The 20,101-nt window shown below is 32.6% G+C and overlaps 1 pseudogene; it reads left to right on the top strand.

The window, feature by feature from the left end:
* The window catches only part of LOC126705161 (very-long-chain aldehyde decarbonylase CER1-like), a 39,097-nt pseudogene extending 19,706 nt beyond the window's left edge, over nt 1-19,391 (top strand).
* Nucleotides 19,392-20,101: the final 710 nt, after the last annotated feature.

Genomic DNA, 20,101 nt, shown 5'->3' with positions numbered 1-20,101 from the left:
TAATACTAAATCTTTAAATTAGTATTCACAAACTTATATATTATTAATTGACACCATTTCTTTTCAACACCTGAAAATTCTAATATCTAGCTAGACAGATTAAATTAATATCACCCATCCAATAAATATTACATTTAAACATGCCGGGACCTTTCAAAACAGAAACAAGAAAAGCAAGTATAAGTTCCTATCATTAAAGAGAGAGCATGATATTAAGTACGTACAATTTAATTCTCGAAAAAGGTGCATTGAATTCAACTTCTATCTTTAACAAAAATAAAAATAAAAATAAAAATAAAAAAATAAAAAAGGTACGTACTACAATTCAAAGTTTCAAACCAGTACAGTCATCGTATATAATGTTGACACGTACATGCAATAGTCGGCAATACAACCCATCAAAATGAAGGGCACGAAAGTCTGATCAAATATTAAAAGTAAATATGATACATACCAGCATTACCGACCACTGTTATGTATTGTTAAGAGGCATTTGGTTTGTTGTAATATTATATTATACCGTAATTTCTATATTTTAAGAGTATTCAAAAAGTTAGTTAAAACTTTAAAAATGACAAAAATACCCATAATCTAATAAGATAATCCTTATTCCTATAAAAAAAATAAAAAATAAAAAATAAAAAAAGGGTTAATATTGTTATTCAACATCTTTTTTTTTTTTTTTTTAAATAAAACTACCATTTTTTTTCCTAGCACACATCACATTTGATACATTTTTTTTTCCCTAAAAATTAGCATAGCAATTTACTTCTTTTCAAAATCTTAAATTTTAGCTTCTTAAAAATCCCTTCCTGTGTAACCTCACTAACAGTAGATAAATTTAGATTTAAAAATTACATTAAACCAAAAAAAAAAAAAAAAAAGAGCCTCATCGCACATGGAACGCATGTGATGAGGCTAGTATTACATTACTATAATCTTATATTAATATAATCTCAACATAAAAATACAACATTACATTGCTTAGGAAGGTGATATGCTATATTTTTTAATTTTAGATTATGACAATACATATTAAAAAAAAAAAAGGTGATGAAAATGGTGACATTACTTTTGGTGACACTGTATACATGACGAAACTAGTTCTGTCACCAAATTAATCATAGGCGATGAAAATAGGACCTTTGGTGACAAAATTTTTCGTCACCAAAAATTCATTTTGTTGTAGTATGTACATCTCTTGGCTTGTCAAATTCCACCCCTCTCTCTCTCTCTCTCTCTCTCTCTCTCTCTCTCTCTCTCTCTCTCTCTCTCTCTCTCTCTATATATATATATATATATATATTTTGTATAAAAACTTTATTTTTGAGTAATTATGTAGTACTTCCTAAATAGTTGATTGGTATGCCTTCTTTTTACATGAATGATGGGTCCCAAGAATGAAATTTAGTGAGAGATCATTTTTACCTTTTTACTTTGCCTCCTATTTTGATTGAAGTGCATAACAAATCCATAAAACTACTCTTATATACCCTTGGAAAGTTTTTTATTTTTTGTGAAATTAATTTAGTATCCTTATAATTAATTTTTGGCAAAAATACGATTTTAGTCCCTTCGTTTTTGGTCTATTCTCATTTTGTCCTTAAATTGATTTTGTGCCTACCTCAGTCATTGAAAATGAAAAATCATTTCCTTTTTGGTCCATGCCTTCAACCCAGTAACAGAAAATGCATACATGGCAAACGGGGCATATTGTTGGCATGTTAGATGCTAACCACATGACTAATTATGGAGCTGACGTGGTCATTAAAAAATATTTTAAAATGCCACATCAGCATATAAATTAATTAAAAATAAAAGCAAAAAAAAAATTAATTTCTCAATTTTAATTTTAAATGAAAAAAATAAAAAAAAATAAAAACAAACAAAAAATACAATAAAATACAATCTACTTAAAAATAGTAATTTTTTTTTCTTTTCTTTCCATTATTTTTGGAAGAACAAAATGTGAGAGGCGGAGCTTAGGATCTTTGGTCATAAGTGTCTAGGTAGATTGAAGAGAGAGAGAGTGAGCAACGCAAAGATAAAACAGAGAGAGATTTGGAGTGAAGAAAGAAGAAAAAGACCCATAAACCCAGTAAACCAAAACATTGAAACCCAGAAAATACATTGCAATCCAAAGCCCAAACCAACAACAAATCCAACCAATGATCACCGATCAGACCAACCAACCAACCAATCTTGCAATCTGAAACCCACATTAATAGATCAGACCACCAATCACCACCACTGGCACCAATCAATCTATCAAGCCACCACAACCCACGCCAACAACAAACCCATCCAACGATCCACCCCCACCCACCACCGAAGTAACCACCACTTCACAACCACTACCAACATTCTCAACCCATCTCTCTCTCTAAATCCTAATCAAAGCCAAATCCCAAAGAGAAAGCTGAAATAGAGAGATCTTGATTCGAGGAAAAGCCGAGAGAGAGAGAGGGAGAGATTTTGATCTTAGAGATTTTCGCTTGGCTGTATGACCGAAGTAAATTTAGAGATTTTCTCAGTCTTTAAAACTGAAAAAGTAAAACTTTTTTTTTTTGTTTTTTGTTTTTTTAATTAAAATATAAATCGAGGAATTAAAATCTTTCTGTTTTATTTTTTAATTAAAATATTCATGTGGCATTTTTAAATGCCTAGGTAAATTTTATTAATAATATTTTAATGGTCATATCAGCAAGCAGAACACTCTGTTTTCCACATATGCATTTTTTGTTATTGGGTTGATGGCAGAAACCAAAATGAAAATGGATTTTTATTTTCAATGACTGAGGTAGATGCAAAATCAATTTATGAACCAAAATGAAAATAGGCACAAAATATAGGGACCAAAAGTGTATTTTCACCTTAATTTTTTAATTTTCCCTTCCCATTTTCTTACTCTTTTCTCTTCTCTTCCCTCTCCTTCCGTGCAACCAAACATAGGGTTAAGGTTAATTGTTTATTTTCGTGTGACTAATTAAAATAATCATTTACCTTTCTTTTTTTCTTTTTTTTTTTTTCTTTTTTGAGAAACAATCGTTTACCTTTCTAATGCAATACGCTTTTGCAGAACGTGCTAAGAAGTAGCTACCAGCATACATAAATCGTGTGTTGGAATCAAATTAGTCATATTAAAAAAAAAAATTAATTAAAATTTTTTTTTATAATATAAAAAATCTCATTCTTATATTAACATAATGTCTTTTTATGGCAGCTCTCATTCATCCATTTGCTGAGCACATTGTACACTTTATGCTCTTGTCTATAACACTGTTAACAAGGTCTTAACTGGAACTAGTTCTTTGGGTACTTTATTCGGATATACTACCTATGTTGATTTCATGAACAACATGGGTCATTGTAATTTTGAATTTATTTCAAAGTTGTTGTTCTCCATCTTTCCTCCACTCAAGTATCTCATGTACACTCCTATGTAAGTCAAAACCCTTATCTTCTACAATATTCTTTATTTTAAAAAGGTAATAACTTTTACACAAACAAACCTTGTTTTTAATTGAAATCGTGATTTCAGTTAAAAACAAGTAGGTCAATGCATAATAATCATTGCTCTTTTAAAAATCACAAATGAACTTAATCTTTTTAATAAATATTCTAACATTTTCTTTTTTCTCACCCAGGTTTCACTCTTTGCATCATACGCAATTTCGAACCAACTACTTGCTTTTCATACCGTTCTATGATTACATTTATGGTGGACAAAATTGGTTTCTACCCTTTTTGGGAAAAATAAATAGCATTCTACCCCCTTTCCCAAACTAATTAGGGAAATACCCCTTTTTTGAAAATCGATTTTTTCAAAATCGAGTTAAGTCCTATAGTGACGTTTTTAAGGACCTATAGTTACGTTTTTAAGGACCTATAGTGATGTTTTTTAACTCAAGCTCCATGAAATTGAGTTATAGGTAAAAATATTTCATGTAACTCGACTTCATGGAAATCGAGTTACAAAACGCCACTATAGGTCATTAAAATATCACTATAGGTTCCTTAAAATGCCACTATAGGGCTTCAGAATTTTTTTTTTTTTTTAAACTCGATTTTGAGAAAGTCGATTTTCAAAAAAAGGCATTTCCCACTACAAGAAAATGTATTTTTAGTGACGAAAAAATTCGTCACTAAAAGTCCTGTTTTTCGTCACTAAGAACCTTTAGTGACGAAATTGGACTTTTAGTGACGAAATTCGTTTCATCGTTGTAGCCCCGTCGCTAAAAGTCCTGGCGACAAAAAATTTCGTCACCAAAAGTCCGATTTGTTTTTTTTAAAAAAAACTTTTAGCGACGAAAATGTTTCGTCGCTAAATGTTTTTCTCGCTAAAAACAGTATTTAGTGACGAAAATATTTCGTCACTAAAACTATTTCAGTTTATTAAATCATATCTAGTGACGAAATATTTCGTCACTAAAACTATTTTCGGGTACATTTAGTGACGAAAAAATTCATCACTAAAACTATTTTAAAGAAAATTCAGACACATATAGTGACGAAAATTTTCGTCACTAAAATCATTTCTTACAAAATTTCGCTGCATTTAGTGACAAAATATTTTGTTACTAAAACAATTTTTTGTTGCCATATTTGTGACGAAAAAATTCGTCACTAAAACTTATTTTCTATTTTTATTATTTTCATGGCGTTGATATTAACCTGTAACCTGTCATTACATTATTAAAACCTCACATTTGATTAACATATTTATTTCAAAAACACATTTATAAAAAATCGATCCATACATTCCACAAATTAAAATTAAAGTAAGTATCCAATTCAAACTCCTTCCATACAATAAGTGTTTGCAACACATACAATAATTGTTTGCAACACATACAATAATTTAAGATGTTTTATAACAATACAAAAATGTGGCATAATATAATTAGAACTAACGAAAGATGTCCTCATATGTCTTCAAATAATGCCTAAAAGAAATCCCCTAAAGCCACCAATAAGAAATCTGCACAAATATAAATATTTAGTTAAATATAAATCTTTAGTCAAATATAATTCTACATAGTGCCAACAAAAATTTCACTTCTATATCTTCAGTATCATAAACTAAAGATTGAATAACCTATCACATGACAAATATTAGTTTCAAATGATACATAAAAAATGAAGTGTTTTAATTTAAAAATAAAATGAAGTGTATACTTAAACAAATATACGTTGCACACACAAATATACACTCTCAATATGAATTTAAACCACCTTATAACACCATGTAAGCCACCCGCTTGCTCCAATACAACAACCCACCACAAAACCAATCACAAACATCACAAGTATAGAGTGCTTACAAGTATTTAAATCAAATAAAGTAATATTCATCATATCTAATTAACAAGTTCCATTCACATTTTCAAGAAACTAAAAACACTCCCAATATGAATTTAAACCACCTTATAACACCATGCAAGCTACTCGCTTGCTCCAATACAACAACCCACCACAAAACCAATCACAAACATCACAAGTATAGAGTACTTACAAGTATTGAAATCAAATGAAGTAATATTAATCACATCTAATCAACAATACTCATTCACATTTGCAAGAATTGAAAAACACTCCCAATATGTATTTAAACCACCTTATAACACCATGCAAGCCACCCGCTTGCTCCAACACAACATACCACAACAAATCCAATTTCCAACATCACAAGTATAGAGTTTTATAAGGTTTTCAGCTAAAATTTACTTACTTTGCTCAAGCTAAGTTTACAACTTTCAGAAAAATTCCAAAGTTATTGCAAACAATGTGTATTTAGCCTGCAAAAGAAAAGTTAAACTTATAAGTACTTCAGTCTTTATAATGAATAGTTCTTATGAAAGGCTAAATATGTTACTGTGACAACATCCAATCCAAGCACAAAAAAAAAGAAAAAAAAAAGCCAATTCGGCAATCTTACCAAAACCATCACAAGGAAATCTAGCTGTCATCTCTAGCATCAAACAATACAAATTCCTTCAACATCGGACACTTAAAAAAGAAATTAAAAAGAAAACAATTGAGACTAGCTGTAGTTAAGATTTAATTGTTATATGTAAGTTAAAGGACTAGAATTCTAGGGTTATTAAAGGCTATACTAAATAGCGTCTTTTGAGTCATTGTAGATGGCCTTTACTTACCTACTTTATGAAATTGTACAACCTAACAACTATATATATATATATATATATATATGCCTTTAAGTTTTTCGTCATTAACCAAACAAGTTTAGTGAACAAATCCCTTAGTAGTATAAACCATACATGTTTCTTTCAAATAAAGAACACAACAGTACAAACAGAAACATAACATTTCAGCTCCTAAACTTGTTAATCCACATCTGCTGACATCAAACATGTGATTGAACCCAACTAAGCATGGTAAAATTGTGTTCCTCACCTTGATACATCTCTTAGAGGCCAGAGATAGGATGATATAGGAAGATCACGTATTGCACAACCGACTCAATGTCATAAAAATTAGCTCCTTCCAATTGATATTAAGGTTAAATGTAATACACAAACAACAAAGACCATGCAGCTTGAACTAGGGAAGTAAGACATATGACCTTGGAGGGGCAACATGCTTGCTAGACAAGTACTACTAAAGGAAAGGAATAACAACATCCGTAATGCAACAACCATTCACACACAAATCTCAAATACTAATTTATAATAGTCACAGAAGCACGATGTAAACATGGAATAAAATATGAAGCTTTTAGCAATACTATCACGACTAAACAAAAGGAAAAGTAATAACAAGGGTTTCAGTTCATCCATACCATCGTTTAGTCAGAAACCAAAAATGCTCTAGAGTAAATTACCTGAGCTGGATAGACCTCTCCTCCTGTAACATACTGGATAGACCCATTCTCAACAAAAATAAAAATACCCATTCTCAACAAACATGAGCTGGGATTAATTACAACAAAAATACCCATTCTCAACAAAATAGTTCAAATATTTTTCAGCTCTAAGGATGGTAAAGTCGGTATGTTACTGCCATTTCTCAACACTTCAGTTTTTCTTTACTGCCCTCCACCTTGCTCTTACAAGGGGAGACACGCCATTTGGGCTAGATCTGACAGTTTTTAGACCCCTTAAACAATTGATTAAACCTAGGTAATTAGACAAGTTGTTACTTAGTCCAATTAAACAAGTCTAGGTTATCACAATAATAAAGATCAAATTATGCAAAGCAGCGGAAAATAAATAACACACGATATGATCACCTAGGAAACCAAACCGGTAAAAACCTGGGGAGGATTTGACCTAGCTGTCCTCAAGGTAAACTTGAATCCACTATCTTGAAAGAATCGAAGTTCATACAAAAGGACTTACAAGCACCCCCGCTTGACTTCCTAATGCTACCAACCAGTAGAACTTACTGGCACGACCACGTGCAAGCTCCGAGTCCACGAACTCCTTCTTTCTTGGATTCCTACCAGCTACAAGCACCCCCGCTTGTGTATTCTTTAAGCTTTAATGGCAGCAACTGTTTTGATCATCAAGGTGTAGAGAATATCTCCTCCTTGAAAACCCTAAGTTTGTGTAAAGGAAAGCTCCTCTAGATTTCACAAGAGATTTACACAAACCGCAATATGAGCAACCTTTAGAGAGCCTTTGGGTACAAAACCCTAAATACAAAAAGAGGCACAAGAGGCACTCTAATCTCTCTAAAAACAACTTCAAAAAACGTTCTAGGGTTTCCCTTATATATAGGAGAGTTTTACTTGAACCCTAATACGTTTAAGTAGAGTTTGGGCTGAACTGGAACTCTGCAGAAAAATAAATCTGCACGTGGTTCGATCGATCGAGTCTAATTTTCGATCGATTGAGCCTGGCAGATTTAGTCCAATAAATTCTGCAATCACTCGATTCCAATTTCACAAATAAACATACTTTGAGCAAGCCTAAACCTAGACTTTATGTTTTGATCATGGTTTGCCAACATGATACAAATTGAAGTTCTAATACATTAGTTCCTAATTTCTTAGAACCTAACAAGATCATTGGCGCAATTTCTCAACACTAGGCCTCTATCGAATACTCAATCAAGTTTAATGAACTTTCTTGTTAGTACTAGAAACCTAAATAAATAAACCAAAATTTCCAGAATGAATTCAGTAATTCCATTATTCTAATTCAGTTTGAACTCAATTAAACATTATTTTGAATTTGATAAGAGCTGTAAAATTCATACTCCTAAATCCAAAAGAACACAACTCCTACAATTGTTGGCACAAAATTTCTCAACAAAAGAATTTTTTTTTTATCTTTTGTGTTAAAAGAAATTTCTCAACAAACTATGTATTTAAGGGAATGAAAGAAAAAAAAATAAATAAAAAATAAAAATAAGAAAAACCTTACCGATCGTCGCGAATGGCAACGGCAACGGCAATGGCGAAGCTTCAACGGCAATGGCGACGCTTCAACAGCAACGGCAACGGAAACAGTGGGTGTTCGTCGGTATTTCTTTTGCAACGCTTCAACGGCAACGGCGACGGCAACGGCAACGGCGACGGCAATGCTTCAACGGCAATGGCAACTGAAACGGTGGGTGTTCATCGGTATTTCTTTTGCAACGCTTCAACGGCAACGGCAACGACAACAGCAACGCTTCAATGGCAACGGTAACAGCAACGGCGACGGCGACAGTTTGGGTTCATCGGCATTTTTTTTTTTTGGTTTGGGTTTCTCTCTTATTTTTTTTGAGCATGGGTTTCTCTCTTTTTTCTTGAGCGTGGGCTTCTCAGTTTTTTGTTTTGCTGAGTGGGTGTTAGCTTTGTTTGGGAGTATTTATAGTGGTATTTTAGCGACGAAATTTTTTCGTCGCTAAAGACCACTTTTTGTGACGAAAAAGAAATTCGTCACTAGAAGTAGGAAACAGCGACGAAAACATTTTGTTGCTAAAGACAACTTTATAGCGACGAAATGCTTTCGTCACTGTTTCCTACTTCTAGTGACGAATTTCTTTTTCCTCACTAAAGAAACCATTTTTTTGTTAAGATTTTTACCGACGAAATTTCGCTGTAGCATACTTTTAGTGATGAATTTCTGTTTCGTCACAAAAGGGCCCAGAATTTGTTAAACTTTTAGCGACGAATTTTATTTTTGTCACTAAAGAAACCATTTTTTGTTAACATTTTTAGCGACGAAATTTAACTTTCGTCGCTATAGTATACTTTTAGTGACGAATTTATATTTCGTCACTAAAAATATATAAGTGCAAAACTATTATTATTTTTAGTGACGAATATGTTTCGTTACTAATTCTTCCTTATAGCGACAAAAGGATTTTCGTCACTAATACTATCCACAGCAATACCTACAGTGACGAAATATTTCGTCGCTATAGATTAATTACACTACCGCCGAAATTTCCCTCCGCTTGCGCCCATTTTTTAGATCTCAATAGCGACGAAATTTATTTTTCGTCGCTAAATGTTATAATTTTTTTAACTATTAGTGACGAAATTCATATTTCGTCACTAAAGCTGTATTTTTAGCGACGAAAAATATTTCCTCACTAATTTTCGTCACTAAAAGTACATTTTGTTGTAGTGTCCCTAATTAGTTTGGGAAATGAGGTAGAATGCTATTTATTTTGCCCGAAAATGGCAAAGGCCAATTTTGTCCCATTTATGGTACCATGGACAAATCCACTGATACACTATATGAAACTTCTCTCAACAAAGAGGAAGACGTTCCCCACATAGTGCATTTATCACATCTCACAACACTAGACTCAATCTATCATCTAAGGCTTGGACTTTCTTCCTTGGCCTCTAGCCCTCACACATTAAAATGGTACATGTTGATAATGTGGCCTATAACATTATTGTCTACAACGTAAACCATGATTTATGGTCATACATTTGTGGTTGAGAGGAATCGTTTCAATATGCTCAGCTTGCAAACTTGGGTCATCTCGAAATATAGTGATCAAGTAAGAAAATTTCTCACCACTAGTTCTTAATTTAATATGTAGTTTTGAAAGATCTTTCTTCACCAACTTTGGGAGAAAATGGGCAAATGCCCTTTTCTCCCAAACTAAGCAGCGTTTTGCCCCCTTTTCCAAACTAATTAGGGAAATGCCCCTCTTTTGTAACTCGATTTGAGATAAATCGAGTTTAAAAAAAAAAAATATATTTATGGAGCCCTATAGTGGCATTTTTCAAGAGCTATAGTGACGTTTTAAGGACCTATAATGGCGTTTTGTAACTCGACCTCCATGAAATTGAGTTATAGGCAATTTTTTTTTTTTACCTATAACTCGATTTCATAGAGGTCGAGTTACAAAACGCCACTATAAGTCCTTAAAACGTCACTATAGGCTCCTTAAAAACGCCGCTATAGGGCCTAACTCAATTTATCACAAATCAAGTTTCAAAAGAGGGGCATTTCCTTAATTAGTTTGGGAAAGGGGGTAAAGCGTTGCTATTTTTGCCCGAAAAGGGCATTTGGCAATTTTTTCCCCAACTTTGACAAACATTTTCGTCATTGTTCATCAAATTTGTTGGAAGCCTTTATATTCAAATCAAATATAATATTTTGCTTACTTATTCATCTACTATTGTCACAGTACTTCTTACAATGGCATAATGACTCTATCAATCATGTGATAGAACAAGCCATACTTGAAGCAGAGAAAAAAGGCGTTGAAGTGTTTAGTCTAGGTCTCTTGAACCAGATAAGTGTCGGTTTTCATTTTTTTTTTCCTTTTTTATTTTAATTGTAATTCACTCTTCTTCTTCTTTTTTTTCTTTCTTTCTTTTGTTAAATTGTATATATAGTATTTATCCTTTAACTTTTGTTTCAAAATTTTCGTTATATTTTCAATTGTTTTACTTTAGTCCATATACTTTCAAAATTGCTTTAAAATGTCATTATTGATATTGGCATTAATATACTAACATGACTAATGGAATTCATATTACATCGTAGACTTTATGGTGGCTTAGTTTCATGAATTCTTTTGATTAAGTTAAATTTTGTACATTTTTAGATCCCCGTAAAAACTAAATTGTTTAACCTAATTAATTAACCAAGTGAATACTTCGGTTTATTATTCAGATCTAGGTTACAAAAAAAAAAAAAAAAAAAAATCATATCATGCAAAGCAGCGGAAAAATAAATAATAAAACGATATGATGACCCAAGAAAGTCAAACGGGTAAAAAAACCTGAGAGGATTTAACCTAACTATCCTTATGGTAAAAAGTAAATCCACTATAGAGAATCGAAGTTTACAATAAGACTTAGATTACTAACATCTTATTGCTACCACATGTAAAACATACTGACACGATCGTGTGCAAACTCCGAATCCACGGACTCCTTCTCTATTAGGCCTTTGCAACACAAGCACCCTCATTTGTGATAAAGAACACAAACTCTCCTATTTTTGACTCCAAGACCACCCTTGAATGTTTAGATCATCAGCACCTTTGATGACTAGAGAAGGCAACAACTTCTACAACACCGGATCTTGAGATTCTTCAAGGAATAACACTGGTAGAAGACATTAGAGAGCTTTTGGGTACAAAATCCTAGATCTACAAAAGAGGCACACTCTTGTCTCTCTAAAAGACCTTATAAAAATGTGCTTAGGGTTTCCTTTATATACTAGAAGAAGTAGATCTAAAACCCTAATCCTTTTTGGGCTTGAATAGCTATTCGGGCTTAATTAAAATTCTGCAGATACGAATCTCGATCGATCAAGCCTGTCTCTCGATCGATCCAACCAAGAAAATTTCAAATTCTCTTTTCTGCAACTTGCTTGTTCTTGGATCTTGACTTGTATCACCTTGAGTATTGTCTAATAATACCTATAGACTCTAGGATTTATATCTAGACAAGTTTGTGTTCACGATTTGCCAATTGTTCTAAACTTTTAGAACCTAACAATCTCTCTCTTTGGCAATTCGTGACGAAACTTACATACAATATGAAATGCTCAAATACAAGAACAACCCAATACAATAAAATGCCCAATTACATCAAAAATCCCAATCTAAGACTCCTAACCTAAAAGTTGCAAGAGGAGGTAGAAGGTCTTGATTAGAATGTACTTGTCTTTCCTGAAACACTCAAAAGAACACATCAACGCGTGTGTCAAAAGAAAGATATATAAACAATATGAATCAATAAAAAAAAAAGTAAATTCTAACTCTCCCCCTAAGTTAGATACATCAAAATAACTTTTTATATTCTCCTCCAAACCAAAACAAATAGGATTCCCACATTTCATTTATTTCTCCCCCTTTTTGTCACATATCGACAAAGACAACCCGATCAGAATGTAGACAAAAAACATACGCAATAGGGAATAAGAGAAAATAGATAATTAAGGGAACACAAAACAATTCAACTCTATAGAAAATAGACACAACTCCCCCTATGAAGAGCAACAATTCCCCCTATGAACAACAAAGGTTAAAAACAAGCTTCTCCCCCTATAAAAATAGGAAAAACGATACAAGTTTTGGGAAAAAATTAGGAGGTGAGAAAAATAAAGACACACAAACCAAACTTAATAACTAAGTTGAGGATACACATGAAGAAAAATATTCTCTCTTTCAATAAATGCAAACTTGACACTATGTGACCCATAAACAAATAGTCTTTCGAACTCAAATCAAGTAGAGAAAATATTTGAACAATTATTATCCATCATATCTCTTTAGAAAAATATTTTCTGCAATTCACACATAAAAATAGCATATACTAAACTATACAAAACTCAAAAATTAATCAATCAATTTTTAAATCAAGTTGAGTATCCTATTTAGCAAAGTGTGTGCATGGTATGTGTGAAAACAATGAGAGGTATGACTGCAAAACTGCAAGATGAATACAAAAAAAAAAATGCTATGCATGTGAATCCTAAATATAAATGATGCATGAAAAAAAATTTGGTCAGAAACTTAGAAACTGAAAATTTTTCAGTTTTGATCGGTCGAGCATCAATCGAATACCAATTGAGTAAAGCAGAGAGCAATGATTAAAAATCAAGGGATTTTCAATCGGTTGAAAAACACATTCAATCGATTGAAATTCTGGAAATTTGAATTTTTGAAAAACTGCAGAAGATTATGTAGAAAACAACTCAACCCAAGTAATTTCATGAATGAAATGCATGAGAATGAGTTTAAATGTTTTTCAAAAACATGAGTTTTCAATCTAGAGCTTCAAAACCAAGATTTTCACACTTTTTACCCCCAAATTTTCAACCCTTGAACATATTTTGTATCAAAATCATAGAATATATAATCTTGAATGGCCAAAAAAAATTCACACACAATATCATGCACTAAGTTTAGCAAAGAATAACTTGTGTAGTGTGTGCAACTAGTAACAACATGAGATACATGTGAGGTGACATGTAGATAGTAATCAATCACAATTTCTACATTATTCATCACATAAGTTTGAATGAGACTATCACCTAAAGAGTTACATCTTACAACTCTCACATCTCCTAGAAAACAAGCTTTCAATCATGTAATTTTTATTTTTTTATTTTTTTGCCTCATAATGTACACCCCATTTTTCTTTCATTGTGAAATTGTTATAGTAGCCAGATAATGTACACACCAATTTTATTTCTTTATGTCATCTTTACTATAGCCCAATAATGTACACACCAATTTTATTATTAATCTGAGACTATACCTTATGTTCTTTTTGTGCATGTGCAACACTTTCTTGAGCACAAAATCTTATGATATGCACTAAGGTGTTCATGATTGGCTAGTAAACAGTTGTGAGATGGTTATTTATGCTTTTCTCTTTAGGTTCTAGTCCTAACAATCAAAAGCATGTGATTTCAAAATCAAGATCATGTAATCAAAAACTATAAACAACTCCCACACAACTTGCACTACATAGCTAAAACTTAGAAAAGTGCAGAAAAATAAGCTCATCTAAGCTAAACAAGGTACATAAGCATGTTATGTAAAGATAATAGGCCAACCTTAATTACAAATCCAAGATATGTAATACAAAACACATCCTTCCATATCCCTCTTTCCAATCTTTTTGGTTAAAAAAAAATTATGACCAAAAACAAAAGGCACACATTATGCTAAATGAACAATGCAAAACTATGCATGATAGTACTCAACTAAGCTATAGAGGGCACACAAACAAGAAATATAAATTTCTTGATTAACCCTTGAGTGCACGTACAAACTAATACATATTCACACAAAATCAAAAATAGCTTAGCACATATATAACACATACTATTCAAGTTCCTCCACAATGTCAAGCATGCTCTAAATCAAGAGAGAGATATTATAATTCATGTCATCCTCAAAAAAAAAAAAAATAGACACAAAATAAAATGTCTTTTTGAAAAATTTTCAATGTTTTTGGATTTTTGAAAAATCAAAACAACCTAAGAAAATAAAACAACCAAAAACTAAAAGAAAACATGTCTACAAATGATTGAAAAAATTAAATTAGGGACAAGTCAGCAACACTCACCTTAGAGAATCTTTTCTCACCCATATAGCACAAGTCTTCGGCTTTGTCGGTGAAAATCCATGAGAAGCAAAGTGTATTTGGGAGATTACACCAATTTTCTGAGAAAGACTGAAATCCTGCAAAGTCCTTTCACAAGCCTCAAAAATATCAACTGAAACAATAGTGTCCTTTTTATTCAAAACATCATAATAAAAAATAGAAAGACACTTAAAATTATCCATGATAAAAGCGATCAAGGATCAACTCTAGGTATAATAACCTAAATCAAGAGCTAACCCGCTCTGATACCACTTGTACATTTTTAGATCCCTGTAAAAACTAGATTGTTTAACCTAATTAATTAACCAAGTAAATACTTAGGTTTATTATTCAGATCTAGGTTAAAACAAAACAATCATATCATGCAAAGCAACGGAAAAATAAATAACAAAACGATATGATGACCCAAGAAAACCAAACCAGTAAAAAAACCTGGGAGGATTTAACCTAGCTATCCTCAAGGTAAAAAGCAAATCCACTATAGAGAATTGAAGTTTACAATAAGACTTAGACCACTAATATCCTATTGTTACCATATGTAGAACTTACTAACACGACCACGTACAAGCTCCAAATCCATGGACTCCTTCTCTATTAGGCCTTTGCAACACAAGCACCCACACTAGTGATAAAGAGCACAAACTCTCCTATTTGTGACTCCAAGACCACTCTTAAAGGTTTAGATCATCAGCATCTTTGATGACTAGAGAAGGCAGCAACTTCTACAACACCAGATCTTGAGATTCTTCAAGGAATAACACCGGTAGAAGACATTAGAGAGATTTTGGGTACAAAACCCTAGATCTACAAAAGAGGCACAATCTTCTCTCTCTAAAAACCTTATAAAAACGTGCTTAGAATTTCCTTTAAATACTAGAAGAAGTAGATTTGAAACCCTAATCCTTTTTAGGCTTGAATAGCTGTTTGGGCTTAATTAAAATTCTGCAAATACGAATCTCGATTGATCGAGCCTGTCTCTCAATCGGTCGAACTAGAAAAATTTCGAATTCTCTTTTCTATAGCTTGCTTGTTCTTGGATCTTGACTTATATCACCTTGAGCATTGTCTAATAATGCCTATAGACCCTAAGATCTATATCTAGACAAGTTTGTGTTCACGATTTGCCAATTATTCTAAACTTTTAGAACCTTACAAATTTCTCATCTACGATATTGGCAACCACTTATCGAAAATATTTTGAAGTATACTTGCAAAGTGAGAACCAAATATACATTTCAGACTTTTTTTTTTCTTTTCATATTTATGTCCATTAATGGGTTTATACTTTATGACATTTGGTGGTGCACTTGGAGACAACTATGATTAAAATTTTAAGAACAAAAACTTTACCAATTTTTAATGTGCATGTAATTTTTTGCTGAAAAATTATTTGCTTATTTGTTTGAAGATGATAAATATAGTTATACCTCTAAAAAAATAAATAAAAATAGAGAGAGAGACACTAAAATTTTGAACATAAACTAAAAAAATAAAAACCAGATTCCAAACACCCCCCCCCCAAAAAAAAGGTGGGACTATCCTCAATAAAATACTGGTGGTTTAAAACTTTGTTGTTTTAGAAACGATAGGTTGGTACTCTCTCTCTCTCTCTCAATACATCAAAGGTTTGCAGGGGGAGGAACTGAACGGATATGGCGAACTCTATGTCAAGAGGAATCCTCAACTGAAAATAAAGGTAGTGGATGGAAGTAGCCTCGCAGCTGCCATTGTGCTAAACAACATTCCCAAAGGGACAACCCAAGTTCTTATTCGAGGCAAAATCACTAAGGTTGCTTGTGCAATTGCAATTAATTTATGCAAAAGAGGTATCCAGGTATGTGTATTAGTGTACACCTTTTAGATCCATGTCATAACAAGATCATGAAGGCTTTCATTAATAAACTGCATCATGCTATTTAGTGTTGCTATTCATGCACTGGTGATTTTGTTGGGTGCATGTACACCCTTGGATTCCATCACACATATTTGTCAAAACTCATTTATGAGCTTCTTCCAAAAGTCTTCAAAGCTACCTTTCTTATTTATTGAGAAATGAGCAAGACTTGTGAGAAATCTTACTTCTCTTAATGAGAAGTGATCCAAAGCGTGTTGGACATGTTGAAGAAAAAGAAAAGAAAGAATAGGGCTATAAATGAGCTGAGCTTTGTCGAGTAGTGCATGTTCAACCTTGGCTCGTTAAGAAAAATCAAAAACTCGAGCTTGGCTTGAACTTGTGACAAGCCTAAAAATAGTGTTTGAGCTTGATCTCGTGGGAAAGCCAAAAACCTTGAGCTTGGCTTGGCTTGGCTTGACTTGACTTGATTAATTAGTCAAGCCAAACTCAAGCTTAATATCAAGCTCAAACTCGAGCTTAGGTCAAGTTTTTGAGCTTGAGATCTAAAAAAATTACATTATTAAATTCTTAAATCTCTAAAATTAAGAAAAAAGAAAAAGAAAATAGTTACTCATTTTATCATGCATCTCATCCTACTTATGATTAACTATTATTCAAATTAATAATTTACATAATTAAATTCATTCATTCATCATTCCTTGTCTACAACTTCAACAATTGTTCAGAATACAATTTTTATATTCACGTTAGATGGTGAAGGACTAGAAAAATACCTTTTTGCAACTATTATGAATGAGAAAATACTAACATGTTTCATAACTGTAATTGATTGATAGGGAGGGATCATAAGTGGCCTACTTAATTATTTATTTATTTTCAAATGTAATTATAGTCTAAAGTGGTTCTTGATCAATTTAAAGGGAAGGAAAAAATTAAGGTAATATAGGTAGTGGTCTCATGTTGGCCATGTCATTATTAAGATATGTATAATAAGTATATTTAGCTAACACATATAAACTTATAAATGAGTTTATGCTTGAATTGTTGTGTATCAAGCCTAATAGCTCACAAGTTTGTTTGTGAACAAATTGTTTTGCTTGGGCTCGGCTTGTTTATTAAACGAGCCTAAAACTAAGGTTCAAGCTTGGCTTATTTATAAACAAACAAACATGAACAAGCTTTTTATCAAGCCAAGCCCGAGTTGGTCTGAAAGAAGCAAAGGCCATTTGGCCTTGTGGGAAGCTAAAGCAAAACAGAGAGCTATTTTGGCCATTTTGTGTGAGTTCCAGAGAGAGCAAGACACAAAAAAAGAGAGAGCTTTAGCAGATAGAGAGAAACACAATAAGAGTGTGAGAGAGTAAAAGAGAAAAATGAGACATTTTTTTTTTCCTCAAGCTACATACAAGGAAGATAATTTGGTGGAGTTCTTTTGGAGTTTTTTGAGTGCTACAACTTTAGAGAGTTAGTGTTCAGAAGAAGATTTTGCTACTAGTTTTGTGGTGAGATTGTATTTACTCCTTGAGATTTATTTGTTGTATATCCAATTTACTGTGGACTCAAGTTTGGCACAAACTTGAGAGTTGTAATCTCTATTTCATAGTGGATATTTTTCGGAGCTGTCCCGTGATTTTTCCCTCTACATTAGAGAGTTTTCCACATAAGATTTAGTGTTCTTGTGTGGTTGTGTTTATGTGGTGCTTTCTGAAATTTTTGTTTCCATAATATTGCTATTGTTTGGTAGTTATATATTTTAATTCACACATAAACATTAAGGGGATTAGGATTTTTCCCCAACAGCAGTCAGTTTATAACCAATTTTAAACTTAAGAAAAGCTCAAAGATGAAATAGCTTAAATTAATTTCGGAATTAAATAGGCCAATAACAAGGTAATTTTTTATTATTTTTTTAATCTTCTAACATGAGTTGAGCTCATTTTAGGTAGCCAGATTACATGAGGATGAGCACATGAAGCGTAACAAATCGTTGGACATGAACTCAGAGAGTAGTTTGATCCTTTCAAAAAGTTACGGTCAAAAGGTAAACCATAAAATACTTTCCCTCTATTATCTTAACCTGAAGTACATATCACATTTGTTCTTTTTCAATATTTATTACTAAATATTTAAATTAGTATTCACAAACTTATATATACTATTAATTCAGACCATTTCATTTCTACACCTGAAAATTCTAATATCTAGCTAGACAAAGATTAAACTTTTAACAGCAAAAATATTGCTATAAATTTGTACAGACATGGTTAGTAGGAGATGGATTGACTGAAGAAGAACAGTTGAAAGTACCTGAAGGAACATTATTTATTCCCTATTCACAATTCCCACCAAAGAAATTACGAAAGGACTGCTTGTACCATAGCACGCCGGCAATGTTGATTCCCACTTCTCTTGAGAATGCCCATTCTTGTGAGGTTTGTATTAATATTACTATTACTATTAATGAGATTGTGTGCTAAGAATGCATGGATTACCTCACTCCCTTTAAAATGGAGTCCAAATTTTCTGTACCACTTTTTGTGTACCACTCTATGTTTCACCAATCACTACTTGACATGTTTTCATTTTAATTACTTTCCTTATAGAATAGCTGAAGTTTAAAATGGAAAACAATCATACACAAGGTAAGTAATGATTAGTGGAACATAGAATGGTATACAAAAAGTGGTACAAAGGATTTGCATTCTTTTAAATGTGATCCGGCCACTGTTACATTTAATGTTTCAATCCCTTTTTTCTTTTTCTTTTTCTTTATATGAAAGCTTTTAAGTATTTTCGCAGAATTGGTTGCCAAGAAGGGTAATGAGTGCATGGCGTATAGCTGGGATAGTACATACATTAGAAGGCTGGAATGATCACGAGTGTGGTCACACCATGTCCAATGTGGAGAAAGTTTGGCAAGCAAGGCTTCGACATGGATTTCAAACTATGATGTTCCCAGATGAATCAACTACTTGCTTTGGTGCGTAAGAGTAGAGTTTATATTTGTTGTTTCTATTTGGAATATGATGCATGTCTTCTATAAATGAATGCTTAGTAAGAATAAGAAAATAAAGGCAATGTTTAGTAAATGGAATGTGTAATTTGTGGGTTAGAGCATTTCACATTCGACAAATCTTAGATTTTGTTTTAGAAAAACTCCATTTTTTCTATTTGACTACACACTTCTCAAATACATCTTTGGAAAATGCATTATTTACAATTTTTTTTTATAAACTGTTAACGTGATGAGTGATTATTGGTAAGTGAAAAAATAATACTAATGATAGAATCAAATGAAAACTAGTAAAAATTGACCATATCAATAGCTTATAAAATAGCATACTCTTTGTAAGGACTGTAAGGTTGAATTTATTCAACCATCTAATTGGCTTTATTCCGTGCCAAATTTGCTTGTAATTCAGCATTTAGTAACCCTGTATTTAGGTGGGTTTGTTGTAAGGGTAGTGAGTGAGATAGAGTGAAGATTGCTCAAGAGTGTGCAAGAAAACAGAGACTCGCGGCTGGGACTCGCGGCTGCAAGCCGCCAGAAGCAGCACACGTGCCAAGCATGCTGGAAGGTGAACAGTCATGCTAGCTGGAGCACTACAAGACAAAACAGAACAACTGGCCATACGGTTAACTCGCGACTGGATCTCGCGACTTAGTCAAGCCGCGAGGTCAAGCCGCGAGCCACCCCT

Source organism: Quercus robur, chromosome 11 (genome assembly GCF_932294415.1).
Source record: "Quercus robur chromosome 11, dhQueRobu3.1, whole genome shotgun sequence".
NCBI classification, from domain to species: Eukaryota; Viridiplantae; Streptophyta; class Magnoliopsida; order Fagales; family Fagaceae; genus Quercus; species Quercus robur.
The sequence above is the reverse complement of the archived record's forward strand: the minus strand, read 5'-3'. Positions and strand labels throughout refer to the sequence as shown.